Raw genomic sequence first — 18,271 nt, 5'->3', positions numbered from 1 at the left:
CAAGCCATGTGTTCTGAGGTGTGGCGCAATTATGCAAACTATGTCATACAGTCTGTGTATTTCATTGTCTGTCTCTTCCAGCTTGGGAGGTCACTTGTTTGGCCAGATACTTAGAAGCATCTGTGAATGGGTGTGATTTCTGGTAGTGCGTGTGGGTGTCCTTACTGTGTTCTGGTAAGGGTATGTGTTGGTTGTGATGATGAGATGCATGTGTTAACCTACACCTCATGACTGCCCAGTCCAGTCATGGCTGTAGACTGGGCTGCCTTCCAGCTTACCCCTGTAGCTGCATCCAAAACAATGTGTGGGGTGTGATGTTAGGTGGGTTTGGCAGTGTACATGGCATCGAGATTACATTCCCCCAGGATGGCCACATACACAAAGCTGACAATAGTAAACAACAGTAGCTGACTAGTGGACATGCCTGTATGAGCAGTCAGTACTACAAGTACCAAGTACTGTATTTAGTTTACTTATTGCTTATGAAGATGTTTTAGACAGTGATGCTCACATGTAAATATTTGTGTTATGGATGTGACAACACTGGCTATTATGGAAACATTGTAGCTACCTTTAGCAGCAATCCTCCTCTGAGGAGCACATCACATCCTGTTAGTTGATTACAGATGATGCAAGTGTCTACAGGTCTGTTTCCTTCTCTGGGTATATACTCACATATCCACCAGGACCATGAGCTCTGTTGGGCACAGACACCCACTCTCCAAACAGAGTCATGTATCAATAGACTCTGATGCCACTATCAACATGATCAGGATATAATCAGATAGTGTAAGCCATCACCTATGAAGCAGCTATTACACATGGGCAGCAGTCACCTACATCTTACACTCCTACTACAGATGTTACACTGGAATTAAAGATGATATGCAACCTGTTTCATTACCAGTACTGTGCACTACCTTACATACAGTTTGTGCAAGCGACTGTTGGGTTGGCAATGAGAGATTAGGCTACACAAACCTGGTAGTTCAGCCAGTGTGTCTCTACTCTCAATATCCACTCTGTGTAGGTGTGCACATAGCCATTTGGCCCAGCCCTGTAATAAGGGTCACTACACATTTGCATAACATGTACACATGTACAGCTGTTATTGCTTACAAACGATACTAGAGAGGTCCAGCCCTATAACAAGGGTCACTACACATTTGCATAACATGTACACATGGACAGCTATTATTGCTTGCAAACGATACTAGAGAGGTCCAGCCCTGTAACAAGGGTCACTACACATTTGCATAACATGTACACATGCACAGCTGTTATTGCTTGCAAATGATACTAGAGAGGTGGTTATTACATGTGTTATGTGCATGGATAGTTACCTGGCTCTTCCAATTATCTTTGCTATCATGCTGCTAAACTGTCAGATGAATACAAGTGATGTGTATCCTGTTGCTGAGTATTGTAATTGCCAATAGACATAACTACTGTTTGCATAAGAATGGAATACAGATCTGCCTAAAATACTGTACATTACACAGTTATTGGCACAATATCCCACAATGCAAACCATATTTGCACAGTAAGCCCACCTTTGACATGTTCATCTTACTTATACACCCATACATATGTCGACTGTTACAGTATATCGTCATATACTATCTCCTGTTATAGCACATACTTGTTGGACCAATCCTGACACTGACAGTGGCTGGAAGCGAATTGGTGAGTTCCAAGCCCATATCATCCCTTGTGGTGTATGAGGAGTTTGCCTTGTGACCTACAGCAGTACACACATAGAATACTACAAGAATTACTACTGCTCAACAATACATTGCTACAAGATAGCTATTTCCACTATATGTATTGATTACACTGTAATTCTTACAGAACAGGTGCTACATACACAGACATACTACATGTTATACATACCTTCTTAGTAACTGGAGGTGTTATTGACTAGTATAATACTCATTTTCGGTTCGTCTTTCAGTCTTTTGTACTGTCCTACAGGTAGATACAGATGGTTTGAATGTGTGATAAGGCAACCTTTTATAGTTACAGATCAGTAACATGTGCTATCCCGATAACCAATTGGTGTTCCTAAGTAGCTAATTACATGCACATCAGCTGCACTGCTACTGCTTTAGCCAATACCATGGCAACAGTGGAGTATAACTGAATACTCCACTTGGGCGGTGTCCCTTTGTCTTACTTGTGAGGAAGACAGCCTGGAAGTGTTGTTTGGAATCTATTGCAACAGCTGTATGGAGACGAACAGTAATATATTGTGTGTAATGCCTAGAGGATTTCATCTAAATGTGAGTACTACTGTTATATTTCTGAACATTTCTACTAGTGCAGGGTTTGCCTGTACCTAATACTTCTGCATATGTTTCAGTCTGGCCAGGTTGTTTGACCAGCTCAAGGTTGCATAGCTATGCATATAATGTTAGGAGGTTTACAGTGTGCTTACCAGACATCTTTAGTTTGGTGTTAATGTGTATAATACTGTGCTGATAATCAGTACTTGTTAACACTTCCTGGTGTACGAACCTTTCAGCCCTCTGAAACAGGATTAGTTCATACAAACCCTGTAACATCAGCAGCTGTTCAATTGTATAACAGCAACTATTTCACATAGGGCCATGTTAGTGTGTCTTTGTCCAGGTATGTTAAGGTTTCAGCAGATGTTGTACAGTAGCTGAATAATTGGTTATGGTATGACAATATGTATTGATGTAATTATTTTGGTTGTGGGGTAGATGTTGGTGGGTGTACATAGCACATGTAGGTGTGTAGGAACCCCTTTTATATGTCTATATGTGTGTGTGGGTGTTCTTTCCCTATGTGAACACCTATCCCTTAGTGGACTAATACTATAGTTTATAGGTTCATAGGTTCATACTAGGCTATCTGCCATGGGGCATTTATAAGCCTAGCCCGATTGTGTTTGGCTTACACCACCCCTTGATTTGAGTATACTGTGCCCTTTTTAAAGTTTAGTTTACTGTGCCTCTGTCTAATAGTGACACGGAAGTAATCCCTGGGACAAACCTACGATCCCCCATCTACTCATCAAGATTCTTCTTGAAGAGAGTCAGTGAGGTGCTCTGCCTAACATGAATTTGAATTCTATTCCAGAGCGAAGGGAACCTCTGGGTTATGAATCTGTCCCTCCAGCATGTTCTATTTATTTCTGTGCTGAGGTTTAAGTCCCTCGAGTGCATGGCTCTAAGGGATTTAGATTTACTGAGGTGGAGCATGTCCTCCATTAATTCTGGGTTGGGCATAGCTTTATATGTCAGGCATAGATCGCCTCGAAGTAGGCGGTATACAACTGAGTAGAGCTGGAGTTTTTTTAACCGAGCAGCATATGGCATCTGTTTGAGTCCCTTGATCCTCCTGGTGAGGTACTTTTGGGGTCTTTCTAATTGCTGCAGGTGTCGGGTAAGGTGCATCCCAAAGGGGGCATTGTATTCTGTGATGGGCCTGATGAGGGATGAATAAAGGGGCACGATTACCTCTCTTGATCTAGATGTGAATCCTTTCATGATTAGGTGGGCTATGTAGAAGGTCTTTCTAACCACTTTGGCAATGAGGTTGTCAAAGGAGAGATTGCTATCAACTTGGGTCCCCAGATCCCTAATTACTTTCTCTGTACTTAATGGGTTACCACCTATGTGGTAATTTGTGGCATTGTTTTGCCAAAGGGTATGACTATACACTTTTGGCATTTAGCTTTAGACCATGGCTCTGGCACCAGTTATCCGTCTCTGAGACCTTTTGAAGGATGTTTGTGTCAGCTGGAGAGTCGATTATGGCACCCAGTTTGCAGTCATCTGCGAACTTGGTGAGCCATAGTCCTCCCACGTTGGCCTGTACCTCAGAAAAGTAAATACCGAACAAGAGAGGTCCCAGGACAGAACCTTGTGGGATGTCACTTGTGACTGGTTTCGAGTCTGACATGGCTCCAGCAACTCTGACTCTGTATGCGACCCATCTTGTGACATAGGGGTTTATATTTAGGTTGGATAGCTTATCTATGATGCCCGAGTGGGGTATTGTGTCAAATGCCTTTGTGAGGTCCAGATAGGCTGTGTGGACTACCTTCCCTTCATCTATGGCCTTGGTGACTGTTTCGAAGAAGTTGACCAGGCTCAAAAGGCAGGATCTGCCCTTGATGAAGCCAAATTGGGTAGGATCTAGTGTCTGTAGATCTCCAATGTCTTTGTTTATGAGTTCCATGATGATCCTCTCCATAGCCTTGCATACTAGGCTAGTCAGGCTTATGGGGCGATAGTTTCCAGGGTACGCAGAGGCGCCACCTTTGTGGAGTGGGACCACTGCTGCTGTATGCCATTCTTTGGGCACATATCCTGTAGTGAGGCTGAGATTGTACAGCAGTTTTACTTGAGGGATTAGTTCTTCTTGGAGTTCATGTAGGACGCAACCCGGGACGCCATCTGGTCCCATGGAAGCAGTGTTTCTTGCTTTGGAGAGGGCGTCCTTCACCTGAGCATTAGAGATATTTGGGAGGCTGCACTCTGCCGGGATAGATACTTGCTCTTTTGGATGGGAGAGGGTGGAGAAGTTTGCACTGAACCTGTCTGCCAGGATATTGGCGATGTCTGTGGATTCAGTGTATTTTTTGTCATTTAGAATCAACTCAGAACAAGTCTGGGAGTTGCATCCCAGGTTCCTAACATAACTGAAAAAGCCTTATGATTGTCTTTAGTGTCCTGTGCAATTTTTCTCTCGAAGCTGGCCTTGGAGGATTTTATGAGGGATCGTAAGTTTTTGCTATTACTGATCAGAGATGCCTTCCCTTTTAGGGATTTTGCTCTATCATGTAGTAGCTTCCTCCTTCTGTTGTACAGTTTATTTATGGCTGGGGTCCACCAGACTGGATGCCTGCCTTTGGATGATTGGATCTTGATTTTGTTTGGGATAGCATGATCCATGCATTCCTGGAGATGTCCGTAGAATGTGTTTATATAGGATTCTGCAGTTTGGGCCGTAGTTTCCACTGGCCCTGGGGCCTTGAAGGATTCTACTTCAGTTTTGAGAAGTGTGAAGTTCGCTTTTGAGAAGTTTTTCACTGTGGTTTTCTGGGCTGGGGGTGGGGTCGGGATGTGGATATCCAGTGAAATTAATTTATGGTCTGATCTTACCAATGAGGGATATACTATTGGTATAGAGCATAGAGTCCCCATGTTGGTAATGATCAGGTCTAGTATGTTTTCCCCTCTTGTGGGAGTGGTGACTAGTTGTTCCATAACATTGAACCTTTGGGCTAAGGTGCTGGGGCTTGAGTAATGCTCCCAGTCTATGTTTGGGTAGTTGAAGTCACTCAATATAATGGTGTTCGGAGAGATCTTAGTGTTCTCCAATGTTTTCAGGAAAGCCAAGTGGGATTCCTGACTTTGAGAGGGTGGTCTGTAGGATGCTATAAACTGAAAAGCAGTCTTGCCCACTGTCACTTGCACATGGATGGTCTCCGATACTTCGTGCACTGCCACTAACCTGGAGGTATGGATATCCTTTATAAATATGGAACCTCCCCTCCTTTTGTGATTCATTCCGGGTTTTGGGGCCGAAGAGCATGATATTAGGTATAACCTGGTAGTGCTGGGGTACTCTCTGGAGCCTTGAACCAGGTTTCTGTCACTGCACAGATATCGATGTTCTCCATACTGAGGAGAGCTTTGAGTGCATGCATCTTGAGGTTAAGACTTCTGGCATTTAGCAGCATTACCCTTAGTTTCTTGTTCCTTGTGCTGTCTATGGAGGTGGGTTTGACTTTTGAGCCTTGCCTAAAAAAGGCACTATTGGGGTGGCAAGAGCCTTTGCCAATATCCGAAAGCCCAGGGGTGACAGGTGCAAGCCGTCCCTAGCGAAGCAACTTGACTTGTCGAGCATGTCATCCCAGGCTGACAGACACTGGATCCCCTTTGAATGACACCAAAATTTTAGCCAATTGTTAAAATCAATCATTTTGTCTTTATACTGTGGCATCATTCTAGGTGAGGGTAAGATGCTGCTCAAGGTCAGGGTCATACCGGCCTGGGCTACATGATCAGAGAGCTCCTCTATGTCTCTTTTCATGTAGTCAAGGGAGGTACGTCTCAGGTCATTCATGCCAGCATGTACAATGACTGAGTCATATTTGTATTTGCTTTGGAGTGACCTGAGTGCTTGCGTTATGTGGTGGATCCTAGCACCCGACAGGCAGCTCACTGTGACCTTCTCTTTATTCAGCCTGGTGAGCGGGACGTCAGTGTGTCTGACAATAGAGTCACCTATTACAAGGGTATCAGGTGTGTTATTCAGCCTTAAGGGCTGTGACTGCTTGGCACACTGACTTTGTGTGCTATGTGTTGTACGTGTTTTGTTTTGGGGTAGCGTTTGCTTGAATGTCTGCTTTGGAGATCCCTGTTGCTTAGGTAGATTTTTATTTAGAGCCTCCGAGTATATTTTTGTGTTTTTATGTGTTTGGTTCGCTGTTGTGGTGGGACTATGTGATACTGGAATTGTGTTGTGTGAAGTTACTTTCTTTTCCTGACTGGTTACAGCAGTTTTGAGATGATAGAGCTCAGCCTCAAGTTTGGCTATATGATTGCATCTCTCACATATATTTGAACCTGTTTGGAGGAGGAGAGGGTTGTCTGTGTACATGAGACAGTTGTAACATTGCCTCAAAATTCCCAGATTCACCAGCTGGACTGGAGAGGAAACCATTGACTGACCTTTGGACATGCTAGAGTAATATAGGGAACTGAATTAAAACAGACCAATAGGGGACAAGGTAATTGTAGAGAGTATAAGAGTAAGTAGTGCTTATGGTTTATTAGTGCTAACTTGTAAGATTACTTATTTGGACCAGTGAGGGGCCTTAGAATTAGAATATGGTGTTTAATTTGAGAGATAGAGCAGTTCTAAGAGAAAAAGTGAAGAGCAGACTTTGTGGAGCCAGGAATAGTAATTGCAGGCTGATTCATTAAGGCACTGTTAAATGCTTCCTGTATAGTATACAGGTACTGTTAGTCCTGTAATCCTTTTGGTAATACATCGGAATGTAATAAAGCTTTGCAAAATGAAAGCTGTCTGTGTATTTCTGCCATGGATATTTGCAGTCGTTGCAGTTGTATTGGTGACAGTGTCCATAGAACATATTTGTAATAGTGTATTGGCATTTACTCTTCATATGTTATGTTCATATTGTTTGGGCGGGGGCGGAATACGTGATTGCTATGGTCCATGTTATACTCAGATATGAACACTTTGTATGCTGTCTACACACATGTATGCATGTATGTAATACATATATATATGGGTCACCTTTAAAATCTCGAATCGGAATACCGCAAACAGATGACCGAAAGGACAGACTCGGTAAGTGTGCGAGTGAGGGATTTAGTGTTAGGAGGCGGACAGGTAAGCGATAGTGAGGGACTGTGGGTTAGGTGGGTTAAGTGAGTTAGGGTTAGGGTGCAGGTAGGGTGTGTGTGCTGGTGAGGGACTGTGGGTTAGGGACTCAGTAAGTGTGCGCGCGGTGAGGGATTTAGTGTTAGGGAGCCGGACAGGTAAGTGTGCGATAGTGAGGGACTGTGGGTTAGGGGTGGGTTAAGTGAGTTAGGGTTAGGTGCAGGTAGGGTGTGTGCGATGGTGAGGGACTGTGGGTTAGGGGTGGGTTAAGTGAGTTAGGGTTAGGGTGCAGGTAGGGTGTTTGTGCGATGGTGAGGACTGTGGGTTGGGGACCGGGTAAGTGTGGGATAGTGTGAGGATTGTGTTAGTGGGGGGGACAGGTAAGGTAAGGCGATAGTGAGTGAGGGACTTGGGGTTATGTTTTAGGAGTTAGGGTTAGTAGTTAGGTGGGTAGAGGTAGAATTAAATGAGGTCGGTAGGGTTGGGGTAGGGTTTTTAGGTTAGGGATAAGGGATAGTGTTATATAGTGTACTGTGTTGGTGTAATGGTTTTGGGTTGTTTGTTTATTTATCGTTTTATTTTTTTTTGGTTTTTTTTTTTTGGTACGTTTTGTTTGGTCATTAAGGGTGATCCATATATATATATATATATATATATATATATAGAACATTATTAAAATCTCGATTTGCATATGGTCGAGACCATATGATCGAGATTTTAATAAATCGAATGTGTGTAGTGTTCAAATAACACTGAATACATTATTGTTGCATGCCTTGTGTGTATACGTAATTTTTTGTTCGTGGTATTGGCAGGAAGTAAAGAAATCTCCGCTTTGCGCCCGCGCACGGCGCAAGACAGGAGATTTCTTGGAGTTGGTATATTTAAGTAGGGGGTGTGGGGATGGGGTGCAGGGGCAAAGCTTCAGAGTTCGAAACTCAAGCTTTTGGATTTTGTAGTTCGAGATTTCGAAGTTCGATCTTCTGAAGTGAATCCATATATATAGATATATATATATATATATATATATATATATATATATATATATTATTGCATATGTTTCTGTGTGCTTTCACAGATGTGTAGATGTGTTTAACCTATCGATATATCGACATGTCTCTATGTATCTCTCTCTCTCTCTCTCTCTCTCTATATATATATATATATATATAATATATATATATATATGAGCATACATGCATACATCTTTCATTGGGTACATTGTGGGTTGTCCTATTTCAACACATTTCTCCCTTTTGTGTTTTAACCTGTCTGCATACACACCTGGGATCCGTACATCTCAGGTAGCTAAGTGTTAGGTAACTCTGAGGATGGAGTACATGGTTGTGGGTTCTAATCCTGGAAGGTGTTATGATTTTACCTCTCAGAGTAGGCGCTGGTAGGGAAAGTGTGAATAATGCACATTTAAGCAGTTGTAAGCAGGTTTGCCCATGATCTGAGTGACATTAAGCAAAGGTTAAACCTGTGAATCACTTCTCCGTTTATCATGTTTAAGCGCCGCTTACCGTCGTGCAAACCCATGGAAACCCACTTACAACTGCTTAAGAGTGCTTTAATCCACCTGCATCCAACAGCCCTTATTCTGGCCCTCAAAATAACTTAACAGCCCTTGAACCCGGGACCATGAACACCACAGTTACTGACTTTACCACTAAGGAATCTGAGATATGTACAAATGCTATGGTGTTTAGAATATACATTTTACTACAGGCATTCCTCACTACTGAAAACAAATGGGACAGTCAGTTGGTGTACATATGTCTGATACATGTTAATGTTCATATGTTTGTGAAATTAGGTGTTTCAATGTAACATGACAGGGTGTATTATGAATGAGAAAGGTTCCTGTTTTGTGTCCTTTTTATATTGTCCCCATATGCCATGTATACCCCTACAGTTCACTTATTGAACATCCAACCCAGGCTCTTTTTGATGCATGATTTCATTACCCATCATTCTTCCCCCACCCCAATCTTCACATACACAACAACCATCCCTTCTATGGTGAATTAGGTTAATATTAATAGTTATAATACCAGAGCTGCATGTGTTTTGTGTACACTTCAATTTCTATGGAGTACTTCTGTGTCATGAAGTGTGTTCATAGATGTTTATATATATGGCTATTGATGTCGCTGTATAATATATATATATATATATATATATATATATATATATATATATATATATATGTGTGTTTAGACATCACTGATATATATATATATATATATATATATATATATTTCATATTAATTTGCAACAGTAATAATATCTAGACTGTGTTGGTTCACAAATTACAGTACATTACAATGTACTGTACATATGTACACAAAGTGACTGTCCAATTAGTGATCATTACAGTGGAATGCGTATGGTATAAGGTAAAGTCTCAAGACCATGAAGCATGTATATACCTCAGATGGCTTAGTAGTAAGACCAATGACTATAGTGTGCATGGTCCAGGGTTCAACACCTGCAATGCTTTAAAAATGTCTTTTACTCCAGAATAAGGCTCATTTAAGCAGTTGTAAGCATGTTTAAAAGTATTTGTGTGACATTATAGCAGCGGTTAAACACAGTTAAAGAAACTTTGTAACGTATAACCTGTGCGCGCAAACACGGCCACATCAGCTAACTACTCAGGATATAAACATGTCAGTGAAGTAACATCTCACTATGTGCTTACATAACATTACATTCTCTTCTGCACACATGGGTTTATATGGGTGTTTTGAATGTTTATTATACAGACAATTACTACCTATATATGCAAGCTGTGGTTAAGGTATACTTTTGAACATGATAAACATACCTGCCTTTAATGGGATTGGGATCTCAAATGCACAGATACAATGCAGATGCTGTAAACATTACACTGTTGACAGTAATGTTGCTTCCGCCTATTTCCTGTTTAGATGATTTCTATGTGTAAGCTAGGTTAAGCAAAGGGCGGAGGCCCCCAAGCCTACTGAGCTTCACTTACTCTTGAAATAACAACATATAACAAATGTACTGTGAGACAATACATTACATTCCTAACTACATTAGGCATAGCCCCTCAATGACACACTTCAAAGGAAACCTTGTTGTGTGAATGGGTAACAGAATATACACCCCTGGGATCATATGTCCCAGAACCATACAGCCAGGGGGTGGAGGAGCCTATCCAGTTTGATAGCTGCGAGACCTGTTGGGGAAATTGAATGGTGTTGAATTGTCACATTAACATGCCCTGTTTAGATCACTAAGTGCTCCTATCCCCCTCCACCACCCCAGTCTTCAACAGCTTCCATTAACTTGGCCTGGAATTGCTTCATTGGCTATGCCTGACAGAGGCTCAGTTACTTCATCAATGGTGTGATGAAAGCCAACACACTGTAGCTATGCTTCTAATTGCCCTTGGGCAGATAGGTAGTAGGCTATCTATGAACCTCTAAAGTGCAGGCCATCACAGCCATAATATGTGAATAAACAGACTTTCAGATCACAATATACAGTTAGAAATAACCATGTAGTCAGGAAACAGTTAAGTACAGCAAGAACATACAGAACACTTATACTTAGTCACTCCAAAAGCCTATCTTGGAAGCTAGATGACTTGTACAAGTTTAAGGCTTTCTATTGCTTACCAGTAGGTTACCTACAGGAGAAATGAGAAACAAGCACAGATGGGAAACATGCATGCAACAATACCATACCAGCCTATGTGCCAACCTTAGGCTTTGGAATACTGGCCAAGGCTATTGGCGCCCCCATGGTGCCTTATTTAGGAGAGTGTCAAAGGTGAATACTAGCTCCATAAACAGCAGAATCAGTGAGGGTTATGCTACTCAACACCAGGGGTTGTGATCATAACATGCATGCACTCACAGCCCTCCTCAGGATGGACAACGTCAACATCTGTGCAGTAACTGAGATCTGTCTTAAGGCTCGTGAGAGCACACCAGCACTACCAGACTACAACCCATACAACACATTTCAGCCACAGAACATGGACTGACACAGACATGGAGGGGGGTTATCCATATTCATTAGAGATACCTACACCTCCAGGTTAGTGGGGCAGCATGATACCTCTGAGATCATCCATGTGCAACTAACATCAGCCACAACTGCAATGTAAACTGTGGCCTGCTATGTATCACCCTTCATGACCCAGGGCCACTACTCCACCTACCTGGAGACAGTGGAGAATATGACAGTCCTAACGCACACCCTGGCATTGGTCAATGTCAACTACCATACCATTAACTTGGAAACTTACTCCAGTACTCACTTCCAGGCCCAGCGCTTCCTGGAATTTATCATCTCATATGCCCTGTATCACGTGGTAACCTCCCTAACAAGGGGTGGAAACATACTTGAAGTGGTCATCACCAACATGGGCAACAGGTGCACCACAGCGAAGGTTAACCGGTCACTGGTTAGATCTGACCATGAACTTTTCACTGTTTCCACACCCAAGCATATCCCCCCCCCCCCCACACGGATACCACAGTGTATACCTTTCCTACAGCTAAATTTACATTACTAGTGACAGGGGTGGGGGGTTTTGCACCCCCCATGCTAAGGGGAAACACTGGTCAAGATGCAGACAGATTTACAAATGCAATCTATAAGCACCTACATGGATGTATGGATAGAGCCATCACTGGTAATGCAAGACTCACTCCTCCTAGACAAGGACATCAGTCTGGTAGACTTCTGCAATAAACAGGCTATACTACAGAAGTAGGACAGTGTTCCAGACAAACAGCAAATCCCACGAAGGGCAGATCCATGACCACTATTAGTATGATACGTAGGTCCCTCATGACATCATCCATGGATAACATCAGCAGGAAAATATGCAAGGATTTGAAAGACAACCACAAAGCCTTCTTTGGCTATGTCAAGGATCTAAGTGGTGACACATAGATTTGCACTGTGCTGGTGAAATATACCACAAAATATGCTGACCTTACTGATATGGCCAACATCCTTGCAGATTCATTTAGTGCATACTTCACCCGCTAAAGAGCCCACAACACTACCCAAAAGGAACAGTATCCCACACATCAGAGACACACAGGTGGAAATGGCCCTCGCTAACAGCAGAACACAGAGTCAATGGAGGCAGATGTTGTCCCAGACTGCATCTTACAGACTGTACAAGACAACCTGACCCCCCCCCCCACCTAATTAAGCTTTCCAACCTCAGCCTCTCCACAGGCCAAATGCCCATACAATGGCACATGGCAATGGTTATTCCACTCCATCAAGGTGGAATCACAACTGACCCTGGTAACTACCACCCCACAAGCCTGACTAGACTGGTCTGCAATGGTATGGATCGCATCCTCATGGCACTCATTACCAAAGACATTGGTAACCTCAAAACACATGACCCAACCCAGGTCAGCTTGGTTGAATGCAGTTCTTGCCTACTGAACCTGTTTGATGTCTTACATACAGTCACCAAGATGTTAGATGATGGGAGAGGTGGTTCACACATACTACCTGGACCTCGCCTAGGCTTTTGACACCATGGCCCACTCAGGTATTATTGATAAACACACCAGCCTGTACATACACCCATACATCACAGGTCAGGTTGGCAACGGGCTTACACACAGAACCCACATGGTATGACTAGCGGTCTCCAGGTCCAACTCTTGGTCAGTCATGACCGGTGTCCCACAGGACTCAGTCCTGGGAGCCCTACTATTTGGCATATACTTCTCAGAGGTACAGGCAAACACAGGTGGACTATGGCAGACCTTGTTTGGCAATGACTGTGAACTGGGAGCCATGATTGATAGTCCAGGTGATACAGACATCCCTCAAGGGGCCTCACAGAGACCAACCCAGGGTGTCAACATCATGGCCTCCAGCCAAGTGCCACTAACTGCATGGTCATTCCATTGTGGAATATTAAGCACCCACATATTAACACATAAGTGGCAGCCACTTTAATACAGACGAGGTAATGGGGTGTCTGGGGACTAAGGTAGATAGTGATCTCCACTTTGACAATCATATCTCCAAATTAGTTAGGACATCCTTCTATGTAGGCCATCTGATTACTAAAGGGTTCCCATCTAGACATACTGGGGTTATAGTGCCCCTTTACTCATCACTTATCAGTCCGATCATAGGGTATAATAACCCATTTGGGATGTACCTCAGAAGACACTTCCAACAGCTGGGAGGTCCACGAATGTACCTTGCCAAGGGGATTACTGGCCTCCAACATATGCCCTACGCAGCCAGACTGAATAAACTCCTGCTTTATTCAGTTGCATCTCATTTACCCAGAGATGATCTCTCCTGGTCAACACAGCCATGTCAAACTCAGGCTTAATGGATATGCTAAACCTATGGGAATCCATGTCACAGTGAGCCACACACTGTAGTGAACTGAACCTTGCCACAACAATAACTGGCAGATGCTGGAGGGATGGATTCCTGTCACAGACACTCCCCATACTTTGGAACAACATCCCTAACTACATTATACACAGCCCCTCACTAACATTCTGCAAGGGAAACCTTGACGAGTGGATGGGAAACAGTAGATGCACCCAAGGGATCCCACCATTGGCTCTGCTATACAGAGGGACAGTTAATGAATCAACGGGGTGGCAAAAACTGACACATTTTGGCTGGGCTTATGAATGGCCTCAGGCAGTTGGCTAAGTACTGTCCTATGAACCTGTACATACAGTATCAGCACATGCTGATAGCGTAATTTACTGTTCAGGTGTTGACTTGCCTTGTGCCAATGGCAGTTGTGTGTGCAATAGTTGAGAGCTGCCTATGTTAGATGCACACAGTAGACTGCCTATACATGACAATTTACAGTCTTGTGTGTGTGCCATCCACTTTTACTGTGTGTGCTGGTGGAGAAAGGTGTCAGTCCTTAGGTGCCTACACTGTCAGTGTGTGTGCTATATGTTCCCTCTTTGTCAAGGCATGGGCATACTGAGCATGCCTCCGTCTGCCTACTGGGGTTGGCTCAGCATGTCCATGGTCTGAGTATCTCTGTGCCTGTGGGGCCCTTGGCAATGGTGGTGGGCTGTGAGGGCCTTTACCATTCTGTCCCTGCTGCAGCTGTTTTCGCAGGATCATACTGTGTAGCATGACACATACTATGAAGATGTGGGGACATGTGCCTGGAGAGTACTGCACAGCTCCACCAGATATGTCCAAGCAATGGAACCGTGATTCCAGCATCCAAAACACACACTCTATGATGATTCTGGTTTGTGCGTGTGCCTCATTATGGTGTTCCTGCATGGGTGTGTGTGCATTTCTGATGGGAGTCATCATCCACGGTTCCAGTGCATAGTCAGCATCCCACACCAGGTGGCCATTTGGGATGTCCCCCCTGGCAAATAACTGATACAGCTGTGAGGCATGCTAGATGTGGGAGTTGTGATAGCTTCCAGAGCTGCAAGCACACACATCCATGATAATGCCCTGGGCATTGCACATGACCTGACAGTTGATGTAGGGGTGTCCCTTGCGGTTTATGTAGTGCCTACCCTGCTCACCGGGTGGTGACTTGATGTGTATGTGCGTGCAGTCTATTGCACCCAGTACCTCCAGGTATTCTGCCACACAGTGGAAGAGGCACATATTGCTGGCCAACTCCTCCTGCATTCAGGGGAAGTATATGTGCTCATTGGGATGTGGTAACATGGCATCCAGGAACTGGTGTAGTACTCTGGATGCTGATGCCTGTGAGATCCCCATGATATCCCCAGTTGGTCTTTGAAAAGTACCTGTAGCTAGTATTCTCAGGCTTACACATACCTTCGTATCCACTGGGATGGGTTCCCCTCTGTTTGTTCTGGCTTTGAGGCGTGGCCGGTACAGCTCCACAAGTTGCTGTAGGATGTCCCTGTCCACCCGGTAGCGCTCTACTATCTCCAGATCATGTAGCCCCTGGTAGGTTACGTTGGGTCTGAACACTTTCCTCCTCCTCTGGTGCCTGAGGTGGTCATGTGCATCATCCTCCACACCACCTTCAGTCTCCAACACATGCTGGTGGATCAAAGCTATGGCAGCCACTAACATGTATATGCTAAAAGTTCCCCGTCTGTATACACCACTGGTGCAAAGTGTATGGGAATACACAAATGTGTGTGAGGTGCTTTCACACTTTATACTATTGTGTTATGGATGCTGCTGATGTCAGTGGGTATGTATGAGCTATTCCAGCTGCAGAGTGTCTTATTTATGGGTTTTACAATGAGTACTGCAAGTGTGGGGCCTTTACTGTGGTGATATGCTTGCCTGCCTTGATTAATCTGTTGCCCTTTAATTCACTTTTAAACCTGGATCCCCTCCCATTATCAAGCATGCATCCACCTGCCATCTTTCTTGTTTTGTACTTTCCCTACCCAGTCATGGCAAAATTTGTCTTGTAGCTGATATACTGCAAATTGGCTTTGTTCTGCTTTGACACTTTACTGTTTTCTTTGCAGTACAGTCCCTCCCCTTTCCTGTTCTGCAGGTAGCTGCTTGCAGCCTTGTTAGCTGTTGTCAGTGGCCCACTGTAGGCTCCCAGGTGTTAATTAGTCATTTGTACTCCAATTTCCCTGCTGCAGCATTTCCTTATTTCTTTCCTATATCATTCCTGTTTTAGCTGCAGTGCGCACCGCGCAAACCCGTTTACTGGGTTTATGCGCGTTTTCATCTCCGTTCACATGCATACTCGGTTATCTTGTGTACTCTCAGCTAAGCAAAGCTATGGCCAGTTCAACACACCCCTATCCTGCAGCTTTGCCTAGCTAGGGGCAAACTGGTTTAGCAATGCTCCAATGTGCTTACAGCAATGGCGACACACCCCTCTATTGATGTCATCTTTATCTCAAGGCACACCTCGGTGTTATAACGATATGCTGTGAGGTGCATACTTACACCAGTGGGAAATCTGTGATTCATTATTGCTCCTCTCATTTTCATGGCATTGCCTAATAATTCCTAGCTACCACGCATAACACTGTCACAGCCCTTTAGCAACCCTTGTGCCATAGTATGGTGTAGCATGCCTGCCACTGACTATTATGGGGAAATCATGATATGTGTTACATTGCAGTTTTATTCTATATTTTTATATTTTCCTTGCGATCCCCTTTGTGCACAGCTGCCCTACGCTTCCACGTCGCAATAGTGCGACTATATATATTAAATGTTAATTTTATATTTTGTACATTTTTTTTATGCCAATGGCTATATATTTAGCCATTGGCATATATTAACAATATAACACATGTGTTTGATTGGTTGTCATGGCTCCAATTTTATGTTTGCAAAATGTAAACTGTTTTCTATGGTTTATATTTCTGCATGCTTACACTATGCCCGCACCACTTCCTGGATTGCTACATTCCTTCATTTGCATGCTACACTGCTGCACCTGGGGTAATTAGCATACAGGGCCCAGGAGTTGTGCGGGCATAGCATACGCAGGTAGTGCACATGGGAGCAGCTCGTACCTGGATCGCTCGGTGTCCATATTTGGTGTTAGAACGCTGACGCTACGCCTGCACCTGGCACAAGCTTTATGAATCCCGGGGATTGAGTGCACCCATTTTTCTAGTACCATTTCACAAAATGTAATAAATATTGCAATTATATATTACATTATGAGTTCATTTATTGTGTTTATTTCTTGTCTAACTTTCAACCCTCCCTCTCTCTTTTTCATATTTTAATTATGGATTACTCTGTCATTCTTTTTAGCTTTTTCTGTGATATATGTTCATTTTTTTAACAAGTTCAGAATCTGTAGGAGCAGCCCAACCATGTTCCTCCCAGGTCATATAGCATTTACCTTCTGTCCAACCAGGGATGTCCTCACAGGTTCAAGGCAGTGACTCTGTTCCTGTAGACACCATGGCACATGGCAGCCTGGCAAGCCTCACAGACCTTGGGCTTCAAGACTTGGTTGTAGATGTGATTGAGCAAGTAGTGGAGAGATATTTTTAAGCAATACAGGATGTTCTTCACTGGTTCAAGACTCACTGCCCAGATGGCGGTGAGTACCATGCCATCACTGGCCCACACAACATTGGGGTCCTCCACTGCAACGTCATCAGAAAGTGGAGATGTTTGAGGTCCTGTGGAGTGAGTGTCTTCCTAAGCTCAACTCCTCTTTATCCCCCTTCCTTAATCCCCTGTCCTACACCCTCTACCCTTATTCCTACCCAAACTACTCTCTTACATAAAAAAATTGGCAATGAGGAGGTCAAGCCCACCAAAAATATAGTACCCCTCCTCTCTTACCTCCTCTAGCACAACCTTCTTGATATGTTCCTTCTGTGTTTCCCTCTTTGTTAAGTCTCCCCTTGTTAAATCTTTCCCATCTTCACCTTTCTACTTTTTTAACAAACCAACTGTATGTTTACATAACAGCACCCTTATAAAAATGTATAAAGCCCCATTATGTTTTTCAAGAGTTAAAAATAATAACTGTGCTGCATGCTGCTTGCCTTAAGTCTTTCAAATATGCTTACACATAGCCATGGTCTTTCATAATAACTGAAAACTTACATAATTATATGAACACAAGTATAAATGTAGTACTTTACAAATACTTAAGTACTGCCTTCAACAATTTTGCTTATTTGATAAAAGTGGGTATTTTTTAAATGCTCTTGTATTTACTTATTCAAGGCCAAAAAACTGTCAATAGTAAATTTACATATAGGCATGGTACTGCTTTTTGTAAAAACCTCTTCAAAAGTGCAAATCTCAAGACTCTATAAGGGAGGGTAGGATGATGCTGGTCTTAAGGCGTGTAACAGAGTGGAAGTGAAGGATGAAGAAATAAGAGTTGGAGTGATAAAACTGGGCTAAAGTGATGAGAGAG

This window comes from Protopterus annectens, chromosome 10.part0, assembly GCF_019279795.1.
Source record: "Protopterus annectens isolate FY-2018-M chromosome 10.part0, PAN1.0, whole genome shotgun sequence".
NCBI classification, from domain to species: domain Eukaryota; kingdom Metazoa; phylum Chordata; order Ceratodontiformes; family Protopteridae; genus Protopterus; species Protopterus annectens.
Note: the sequence above shows the minus strand (reverse complement) of the source record.